Source organism: Aricia agestis, chromosome 15, assembly GCF_905147365.1.
Source record: "Aricia agestis chromosome 15, ilAriAges1.1, whole genome shotgun sequence".
Taxonomy (NCBI): Eukaryota; Metazoa; Arthropoda; class Insecta; order Lepidoptera; family Lycaenidae; genus Aricia; species Aricia agestis.
In genome coordinates this window covers 7,286,766-7,298,565 of record NC_056420.1, presented here as the reverse complement: position 1 = coordinate 7,298,565, position 11,800 = coordinate 7,286,766, and the positions used below count along the sequence as shown (strand labels likewise).

Here is an 11,800-nt window from a genome sequence, read left to right as displayed (position 1 = left end):
TTATGATATGATATGAAATAGAATCTGGAAAATATAAAATCGACGACATGATTATGTTATAAACATTTTAAAATGTCTCAGCTATAACTATGAGAATTAATACGATATCTCATGCGAAGCGATGAAAACTGGTATGGAATCCCGTCGCGGCAAGTCTCAAGGCGGTGCGGTCGCGCTCGGGTTGACTTCCTACCGACGATGTTTTTTACACAATCTTGTTGCTCCGCTGTAAGGACGCGTCCATAATGTCCGTACTATTTCAAATTTCTTCAACCGTTAGACCGTTACTTTTTTATTTTGGTTTCAATTCGGTGGGTCATTCTTAATACGTAGTATAAAAATATAAACTGAATAGAAACATAAATTATATTAAAATAATAGAAAATAAATGCGGATAATATCTGTGATTACCTAAAAGTTAAAACGTTGTTTAATGAAATGTAGTTTATCAAATATAAAGTACAAATAATTCATTATTCGTTTGTTTTCATACCACATTATAAAATCATACTGAGATAAAATGAAGTAAGAAACTAATAAACTTTTGATTGAAGTGATTAAATAAGTATGGCACCATGGCAACTCCCATCGCTGTCCCGTCGCACAAATGGTCGCCGTCAGTCTCGAATTGAAAAATAATAATTTACTATTATTTATTCAACGTTGAAAATTAATAATTTACTATTATTCAACAAAATATGCACTTATCAATATTAAAGTAGACAGTAGCCGATTCTCAGACCTACTGAATATGCATGTAAAAATCAGTAAAGCCGTTTCGGAGGAATACGGTAACTAACATTGTGACACGAGAATTTAATATATTACTAGCTGTCCCGGCAAACGTTGTTTTGCCATATATATTTTATTTTTTTGGTATGAAAAATAAATGTTGGCCGATTCTCAGACCTACTCAATATGCTCACAAAATTTCATGAGGATCGGTCAAGCCGTTTCGGAGGAGTATGGCAACGAAAACTGTGACACGAGAATTTTATATATTAGATAAAAAGATTTAATGAAGTCTTGCCTAAAAAATAAAAATACAAAATTATGATCAATCAAATAATTTGAACTAATTTTATCAAGAGTAGAGTGGCTACAAATTAAAAATGCCAATTCAGCTTTTGAAACTCCTCCAAATTCATTCAGCCTTTCAAACTCCTAACTAGGAATTCTTATTGCTCTCGTAGTCATTTTTTTAACAATACGCCATAAGTATCTTAACTGAACAACAGTTGTACTTCACAAGCTACTCGACTTTGAGTGTCATTCTCAGAAAGGCAAAGAATTCACAGATTATTTCGACTCTTTACAACACTGACTACTGAATGACACTACAATGACAATTCAGCACAATAATAGAACAATTACTCTCGATATAATGACACCTTTAGCCTTTTTAAGTTCTATATTGTTAAGGCTCTTGAAAGAAATATCAGAACTTGAACCATACGAACGTTAAAGACGAAAAAGACATATCGATAGCATATTTTTCATTAATAATCTATACTAATATTATAATTGGGAAGAGTTTGTTTGTTTGAACGCGCTAATCTCAGGAACTACTGGTCTGATTTGAATAATTCTTTTACTGTTGGATAGCCCATTTATCGAGGAAGGTTATAGGCCATATTTTATCACGCTAAGACTAATAGGAGAGAAGAAATAGAGGAAAGTGTGGAAAAAACGGGGGAAATTATATGAAAGGGCCTATTTGAACGCGCTAATCTCAGGAACTACTTATCCGATTTGAAAAATTCTTTCAATGTTAGATAGCCCATTTATCGAGGTAGGCTATAGGCTATATTTTATCACGCTAAGACTAATAAGAGCGAAGAAATAGATGAAAATGTGGAAAAAACGGGGAAAATTATATATAAATAATATTTGGGATGTGATCTACTATGCTAACGCGGACGAAGTCGCGGGCAACAGCTACTAATTAATAATCGGCTCTTACGCCAAGATGACATTATTCTTACAGTGCTGTTTTATTTAATCTGGACGAGCGAAGCGAGCCCTAATATATCCCACAACGTGAGCACTTTTTTTATATTCTAAAAGTAACCAAACCTTGACTAACCGATGATAATTACTCAGGATGTAGGATAATATACTAGGGCTTGCAAAGCTCTTGCCCTGATGACGAGATTCCTATCCCCTTTTGCGAAGCAATAATATATTTTACATATCTACTAATCTTTTTTTAAATTAAAGCTCCTAACTTTTTTTACTTATCTAATTAATCAACTTTTCAATTAGCAAAAAAATGCATTCTACTTTAATTAATTTTGTAAACATTTACAGCTCAAACGCATACGCACTCATTAACTAAAATCGCCAAACAATACCCTGAGAAAAGGATAGAAACAGTAGCCATCCATTGTTTTATAAATTATACCCCGAACGGCGTTTACGAGAATCGGAAATTCCTCTAACCATGTAACGCGACCTTACATAGTGTTGTCTCGCTCGCTCCCATTCAACCGCTCGCCTCAATGAATCGCTTCTTATGAATGGACAGCGGTCGTACTATACATACCTATATAGCCGAATCGCGGCACGTGGTTATCTATCTTGTGACGGTAATACTTGTGCTCCATTTTCTTTTTTTAGTTACTTATATTAGATAGATTTTATTTTTTAGTGTGTAGCAACATTTACATAAAAAAATATTATACGATCGAATTATATCACGATCACTTCGATAATAATTATAATTATTATCGTGATCGTTTGATTGACGGGCTGACGCCCGCAATTCCGTCGTGCTATAAGTTGTTTACGAGGGAACATTTTACGGCAACATAATCTTATGTCCTTTTCCGTATTTTCATCTTTATAGGTAATCTCATCATAATCGACTTAGTCGTGATTACACAAAGACGGATACACTTTCGAATTTATTAGTAGTAAGGATTTCGCTGGAATATGATCGAAGCACAAGGAGTATTGATCGGTATTAAACGAGTATTTCTCAAGGTACATAAGGTACTTGTGAATGTAGGCCAAGGTAAAAATTGAATTAAGCAAAATTAGGTTTTTGTTTGCTTGAGTTTAAATTTGTGTTTTAAGAAATTCTATTTTGTTACCAGAACTATATTTTGGTTACTGTCCCATAAAAGCGGGCGCATATTTCTTTTTTTTATATTTTATTAGGATATTATTATGTTTTTGTGATGAAGACAAAAATAAATTTAGCACTATAAAATACATATAAACTTAACATAATGAGAATTAGGGCCCGTTTCACCACTTACTGATAAGGTGCCGGATAGGCTTATTTGACAGATTCTCCATACTCGATCTGTCAACTTAAGTGGTAGATAGCCTTATCAGGAAGTGGTGAAACAGGCCCTTAGCATAATAATATAATTATAGTTATTTGAATGTACGTATGTATAATTTACTAGGAGACGCCCTCGCTGTCGCGGGAACCGCACATTTTTCCGAGATAAAAAGGATCCCATCCTGGGACTCAAATTATCTCCATACCCAAAAAAATCGGTTCAACGGCTTGGGCGTGAAGAGGTAACAGACAGACAGACAGACAGACAGACACCCTTTCGCATTTAAAATATTAGTATGGATTCGTGTTTGCAAAAAAGGCACGTTTTCGCTTATCACTGTAGGAATAATTATCCCCCGTCATTAGGGAGTAAAAAAATTGACATAAATTCTTACATTTATCTAAGAATTTATGTAGATTTTTTCCTTTAGGACGTACGTAAAAGGGACGGATACGATGGGGCATTCCGACTAAACCAATAAACAAGGGACGGAGATAAGAATAGGGCGCATTGTCCGGCCCTAAACAATAGGGCTCTCGAGACTTAAGTGGTCAGCGTTTTTTTCACACCCCATCACTAGACGTATCCATTGGCACGCGCACTACGCGTAGGGATGGGACACGTTAAGTCGATAGTTTTCTTAATTATATTATGTTCCATTGATTCTATACATTATTTGATTTATATATTAGTCTTATATCTTCACGTAAAAAGCTACAAAATTGTATTGTCATAAAGCTTTAAGCCAGCCATTCCCAAAGTGGGCGATAATGTCCGCTTGTGGGCACTGAAGGTCTAAAGGGGGGGCGGTGTGGGACCCAGAAAAAAATGGGGGCGTTGTGTAGAGGCTTGGGGGGTGATTTATTTCCTCGGGATTCATTTCAAATTGAAACAAAGGGGGCGCTAAAACATAATTTGTCCTCAAAGTGGGCAGTAGACAAAATAAATTTGAGAACCCCTGCTTTAAACCATATCGTCGTGTTTGATTTTCATCTAATCAGCTTATAATATAAAAAAAATAAAAAATGATCTTATAAATTTTGTTGATCTGTTATTTTTTGCTTTCTCATAGAATAAGTCTATTAATAAGTATATTTCCCATCGAATAAGTCTAAACAACATAATATTATTTTGAAAGAACACAATAATCACATGGGCGCCGACATGGGGGTGCCAGGGAGTGCACTTGCACCCCTTGGGAATCTCGGGATCAGCAGGAATTATTGAAATAAAAAGCATTTTGTAACCCTATTACCATGCCGTACAAGGATAGTTCGTAATGTTTCGGCACTAAATGTTTTATGTTGACGTAAATAGACAGTCACTGTTGTTCGTAAAAAACACAGTGAAAAGAAAAGAACAGAAAGAAAATTAAAATCTGCACCCCTTGGAAATTATTTCTGCCGGCACCCATGAATAATCATAATTATGAAGACTAAGAAGATGAAATTATTCTGGTTGTGTTCCCGTGTAGGCACTTGTTACAAAACACTCGATGCACCTTCGATAAGTAAGGATGTGCAGAGGAGTATAATATTTTGTAACCGCCCACATAATACCTGCCGAATTTGTACGACGAGGCTTCGAGTGTAGGTAACAGAACCTTGGACTTAAATTCCATATTAAAGGGTATTGTAGCCTTTCTCACTTCTCATCCTACAGTCGTTGTAAGTTCGTTGATGCAACTGTAAAAATGACAGTTTATTGTGGAATACGGAATATATTACAAAACATACTTATTTTTTAAAATTCCCTATTAAAGTCACAACAGACACAATAGTAACGAACAAAAAATGTGTGATGTGAGTAAGAAATTTTGAGCTCACTTCTCGTGATTTGGCTTGGACCATTATTATAGCAATCTACCCTAAGCGATATTTAAACTTCAAAATTAGTAACTCAAATTTATCGTAGCACAATGTCCCATCCCTAACCTTTGTATCACCCCATTCACTTAACTCTGTTTTATTCTGTTTCTTTGAAAGTGAGATATCCGGTTCCGCTTGAAATTTGAAGTACAGATAAAATTTACATACACGACAATGGCGGACTTGGAGTAGTTTTCAATGGACCTTCAGATCCTCTTGTGATGGTAAAGTCACGACTCACGTGGTTGTGGAGATACATAATATTATGTAGTTGCAAAATTGTTACGGATTTTATTTGTACATGGCTGCGTATGACTTTAAGATCGGTCGAATCAAGGCTTTATGCTGCATTCAGATTTCAGATGCGAATAATAATTACGTAACTGTAATAAAATTAAAATTTTGATATAAGCGGATAATGTTTTTTTTTATCATATTACGCAATATTGTGTATTGCGTAATATGATTGACCGTTTAGAGTTGATATTGAACATCGCGCGCCTTCAATCTAAGTGATAAACTGTTCAATAAAATTGAAGCACGATATTGACAATACAATTGATCGTCTAGGGGCCGCTAAGCACCATGCATTATCTGTCAAACTCTTCATTAAATTGAAGTTTAATTATAATCAAATGACCGCACGGCCGTTTGACTTGTTTCTAGTTATTTGATAGTTTATTATTAGGTATGTATGCAATAATCGAATTTCAAACATTATGTAGGTAAAGAAAAACGTCTTGAAATTGAATTACAGGATTAGGTAAGTGGTTCTATCTTCTAAAAATCCCTGATGCTATTGTGAAGATTTGGATTTTGGAAATGACAATTTAAATGGTGTTTAGTAGCATGAACTACATAAAACTATAAATGAGTATTACAGTAGTTAAAGCTAATGCTAAGTCGAGCAATAACGTCAAGCAAAACCCGCGGCTCGGGATTACGTCCAGACATTCAGCATTGCTCGATAGTTTTATTCTAAATCGATATACATAATATTTAATTGCATCGAGCAGGCTCGATGCGAGCCTTCGAGCTGTGAGTTTTGCGGTACACATAAAACTATCGAGTAAAACCGCATGTAAGTAATTAGCATATAAATTAATTATTATCACAAAAACTTTATTTATCTGGAAATATGCACTGCTTCCGTGGGATTCTGTGTCAAGCAAAGTAGCAGGCAACATCAAGGTTCTATGGAATGATATACTTATCTTACTGAGTCACTTCATTTTCTGGAAATTTGGGGTAAATAACATAGTTAATTGACTAAAAGTTTGTTCAACCAAGATTTCGTGTTAAATTAAACTTGCGATGGTTAAATACAGGTTAACTGTTAACGTGCTTAGACATGCGATGGTTAACTATAATAATAGCTTGATATATAATTACAGTGAAACAAACTTGCAGGAAAATTAAACTCAGTCGGTTGTACTATGAACTACATTCAAAAAATATTTATAATTACTCCCAACATCTATATCTAAGTATACAATATACATATTATTATAAATCAAAGTCGCTTTTTTTCCCTCATCTCCCTTTGTTCCCTTTAATCTTTAAAACTACGCAACGGATTTTGATACGGTTTTCTTTAATAGATAGAGTGATTCAAGAGGAAGATTATAGGTAAGTATAATAACATACATTAAATAGTGGAGAAATACTGTTATTGTTGGGGTTTCTAATGTGATGTCGTAAATAATTACATTTTTTCCGCTTACATTGCATTGCAAACGCAGGCTGAACCCTACGAGATTTATCAAAATAATGTACCAAGTATTGTACACATTGAAAAGGTCTACAGAAAACTCCGCGATGGTATATGTCTATCTCTTATGGATATCCCACAATAACATTTTTTGTCGTTTTCTTTTTACGACAAGTGATGGCTAATTTTCGAAGCAATTTTAATACAATTACATTTTCCGCAAAAAAATAGCCTATGTGCCTTCACGTAGTCTATTCTTCATTTGTTTGACGACATAAAATAAGCTATTTCAAATGATTCCCCCCATTTTTTCCACATTTTCCTCTATTTCTTCGCTCCTATTAGTCTCAGTGTGGTAAAATATAGCCACTGAAAGAATTTTTCTAATCGGACCAGTAGTTCCTGAGATTAGCGCGTTCAATCAAACAAACAAACTCTTCCGCTTTATAATATTAAATACTTAGTTTAGATAAATTTAAAACTTTAAATTTCAAAATTGAACTTATGTAGAAAGAACAAACAAAACTTTTGAATATAAACAACAACAGCTATGATGCTACACATTTAAAGATATCGTCAATAATCTGAAATGTTTCAAGATCAATCCAGTGAACCTTACATACAATATAGTACCTAACTTCCTCGTAGCAACAACGTAACAAAACGCCGGTTGTTTTGTGAACCCCGAAATAGGAGCCGCACGTGTACAGTATATTTAGAAGCAATTGATCTATTCATAACTTTTCCCACGGTAAGGCTACATTCATACGATGCGGTTTGTTACACGCCTAATGTGGAAAGTGCATTAAATCGTAGCCAGCTTACACACGCGTTGGTTCATGGTTGCAATTTTTTATTAGAACTTTATAGTGTAGTAGACTTTGCCTTGCGGTAGCCGAAATTTGTTTCAGCATGGTTTCAGCTTTAGCTTTACTGTGAAAAGATAAACAGACATCCTTTATAATATTATTAATATACAAAAGAAGAAAAAAATAGTGAGATACTGCACAATGGAATTGATTAAAAGTGTTATAATATCGTACAAACTTTTGTAGATTTTAAAAGGCCATCGAATTCAAACGAGGCTGAGAAGCTCAGAAAGTCCCCCTAGACAAAGTATCTTTCGTTAAAAATGATGACGAAATTCGTTATCAAAATGTATGCGATTGACATATTAAGTCATCGCTAAATGACATTTCGCTTGCGAAGACTAATGTCAAATCCCATACATTTTGATAACAAATTTTGTCATCGTTTTTAACGACAGAGTTTTTGGCTACGGCTGGAAATAAAATATATATTAATACCTTTTTAGTTTTTAGTAGGTTTTAAGTTTTGCATTATCTAGCTGTACGCCTATTTTCTTCCATGTATTGCTTAGACTTGAAACAAGTTTTATTACTTTTTCCTGGCATTTCTATCCTTAAATATTTCTTAATAAAATAAATATAAATATTTTGATGATATCAGAAACTTTCGCATATTTTAAAAAATGTGCACTTTTTAAAATATGCGAAACTTGGCTAGGAATGTCACAAGATCTTGCAGATAAAAGAACTACTTTAGTTAGACTTACGACAATTTCTATCCCTATTTCTCCGTCTACTCTACATCTTCAATGAATGCCTTCGGGACACGTGCAATGCCCACGTGTGACCTCGCCGGAGGGAGGGGGAAAGCCTCCGCCGAAAATATCCCGACAAACACAACGATCAGCCTGAATGTAGGTTAGCCATATGATGGGACTTTCCCCTTTTTGGTAGTCCTCATGTAGACATTCTAATAGTGTTAACTTTGTTAACATATTTAGAAATAAATAATTTGATTTTGATTTTTGTTTTTGGACTTGCTTGATGTATTATTCGGTTTTAGAGGAATTTCCGAGTGGGATTAGCATAACCTAATCCTTTAGAGTTTAGAACAAGAAATATTATCTCGCACACGTCCCTGTTGTGGACTGTGGTGTTACCAGGTGTTTAAAAAGAAAGAAAGGGCAAATGTTAACAGGGATTAAATAAATAGCATGTATCTCACACATTATTTGTATTTGTGAAGAAATTTTGAAAAGACTATAGTTGCATAAAAATGAAATCGCTACTTTGCACTGAAGTTCGTTTGTCATGTGAATTTGTAAATTTCTTGAAGGAAAACCATTTTCTTGGTTTTAAGTATCTCCATATCTTATGTCATAAGATAGTACAGAACCGTAAAAGTTAAGAATCCTTAGAGTATATTTAAAAATAATTCATAAATGTTGTAAAACCAATCCACTTCCATCTCATAGCAAAAGCCATGGTCGCCCTACTGTAATGACACATTGACGGCGGATTGCAGGCTCGTGGAAAATCGTTTGCAAAATATAAATAGAATTAAATCACTTTAAACCATCCTTTCGTCGTAATTTCATGCGGACACGTGTATGTTTACGTCAATCGCAATTCGCAGGTAAACCGCTATCAAAATATTATGATAAGGTGACATATTTTGAATCTCTAGGTCACCTCTAATGAAGTGCAGTGGTAGAGTTATAACATGTCTATTATGTGGCTTATATTATACCCAATCTGTTTACTTTTTACGTGTACGAGAAGCAAATCTCCATTCTTACAAACTTTTAGATATTTTATCATATTTTTTTTATGAAATAAGGGGGCAAACGAGCAAACGGGTCACCTGATGGAAAGCAACTACCGTCGCCCATGGACACTCGCAGCATCAGAAGAGCTGCAGGTGCGTTGCCGGCCTTTTAAGAGGGAATAGGATAATAGGGAAGGGTAAGGAAGGGAATAGGGTAGGGGATTGGGCCTCCGGTAAAATCATCGATTTTAATTAACAATCTGTGGCTTTCTCTATCTCATGAGTATATTTTGTTTACTTTTCAGGCTTACGGCCGTTCCCAATATTTGATCTATCTCTGGTTTTGCCCTATTACGGCGGTACGGCTTGGCCCGCGTAAATTAGATATTTAACAAACAAATTAGTCGACATAAAATAGCCTATGATCCTTCTTATCTGTGCCAAATAACATAAAAATTGCTCCAGTAGTTCGTGAGATAAGCTCTTTCAAATAATTTCCCCCGTTTTTTCCACATTTCCTCTATTTCTTGGCTCCTATTAGTCTTAGCGTGATAAAATATAGCCTATAGCCTTCCTCGATAAATGGGCTATCTAACACTGAAAGAGTTTTTCAAATCGGACCAGTAGTTCCTGAGATTACCGCGTTCAAACAAACAAACTCTTCCGCTTTATAATATTAGTATAGATTTGAGCAAACTAACACCTAGGCTATCTTTTGAATTTTGTTGGTACCTACAGGCTGGAGTAAATTTGTGATGAGGTGCCAAAGCATAACGCAACTATTGCGGCACGTAGGAAACTGAAATTGCCAGGTATTCGTCGCCGGCGCGGCGCCGCGGCGGTGCGGGCGACGATTACCTTTTTCTTTCTTTCCGTCCATCGTTTCCCGTCAAACTGCCGACGCAAAAACGGATTCTTAACTCCGGAGTGCGGGGTAATGCACAGATTAAGGCTGCGTTTCCACCGGAGCTGTGTCGCCAGGAATGGGGTTTTGTGAGAACCAATAAAGTCGCTTCACTCGCTTGATCTCGCTCAACGCAGGAGGAAAAAAAATAAGATCCTAAAACTTCCTACGCAGCTAATAAAGCTGCGTTTTCACCGGAGCTGTGGCCATGAATGGGGTTTTGTATGAACCAATAGAATAGTTTTTCAAGCAGAGCTTGTCTTCGCACGGCTCAGCTATACTATTGGATCTAAAAAAACCTCGCAACGAAGCTTATAGGGCTGCGTTTTCACCAGAGCTCACTTAACTACGAAGCTAAGGCCCAATTTCACCAACATCTGCTAGTGTTAACAGCTTGTTAAAATGTTATGTCTTCTCTTTCATTCATATGAAAAACGAAAGAGGTAACGTGATACTAATTCGAGCATTAACTTTAACAGTCGTTGATGAAATTGGACCTAAGCTGCGTTCCGAGGAAGTTAAAACTTCTTTGCAACGGAGCTTAGCTTCGATGGAAGCGCAGCCTAATGACTGGTCTATTCATGACTGAAGATCTTTCACCGGCTCTTTTGATAGGCTAACTTCATAATCGTAATTCATTCCTGGACTTCTTGAGTCTAAAAATCAGCTATTGATTTTCACAAAGTAACGCCTAATTTTATTAACTATTTAAAACTTAGTTAATCGAATTAACCTAGAGGTATATCTACTATTCACTGTGTTCCTACATTCTCCGCAATTTTGTTAATCGCACAGAAAATGTTTTATCCTTTCCCTTACACAGTACACTCAAAGTATCTCCAGTATATCTACAGTCTTCACTCTACACCAATATAAATCGACTCAGCTGCTTGGTGTGACAAAGTAATTATTGACTGATCTGGCAGTCGTGGCACTCGGGGATTGCCGCGGTAAAGCTATTGCATAGCATTTTTATTAGTTTATGCAATTAAAGTTCGCATACGTTTAGTCGTACGCACACAATTACCGTGCCGAAGTCTGGCAACACCTCACCGACCACTGTGCCGGTCGGAGTGGGACGTGTTAGGTTTTTTCGTTACGGAATTTCTCGCGCTCAAATCCCACGATTAAAGCTAAGTTTGGATTGTCAATTGCCATTTGTGATTGGGGTGTTATTCTGATACAAGTTGCAGGCAACTTCCTCACTGCTAGCAATAACTCGCACTCTACCTCTAGCGGATGTGGAGTGAGGATGTGGAGCAGCAATTACCACGCGTGATGGCATCCGACGTAGCTGTATATAATAACGCCACATAAAAATGCCACATCTTGATGACTCCATGATCTGTATTAGATCGGTTCCGGTATAGTCGCCTCTCGTTGTAGGTGTGTTTCCTTTGGTATGAATAGCATAAAGTTTATTTTTGGTGCTATGGTAATAATGTCC

The 11,800-nt window shown here is 35.9% G+C and overlaps 1 protein-coding gene across 1 annotated transcript in view; it reads left to right on the top strand.

Annotated features, from left to right (window-relative positions):
• The window catches only part of LOC121734115 (elongation factor-like GTPase 1), a 209,793-nt gene that overhangs the window by 180,248 nt on the left and 17,745 nt on the right, over positions 1–11,800 (top strand). The gene's annotated exons all lie outside the window — the stretch shown is intronic.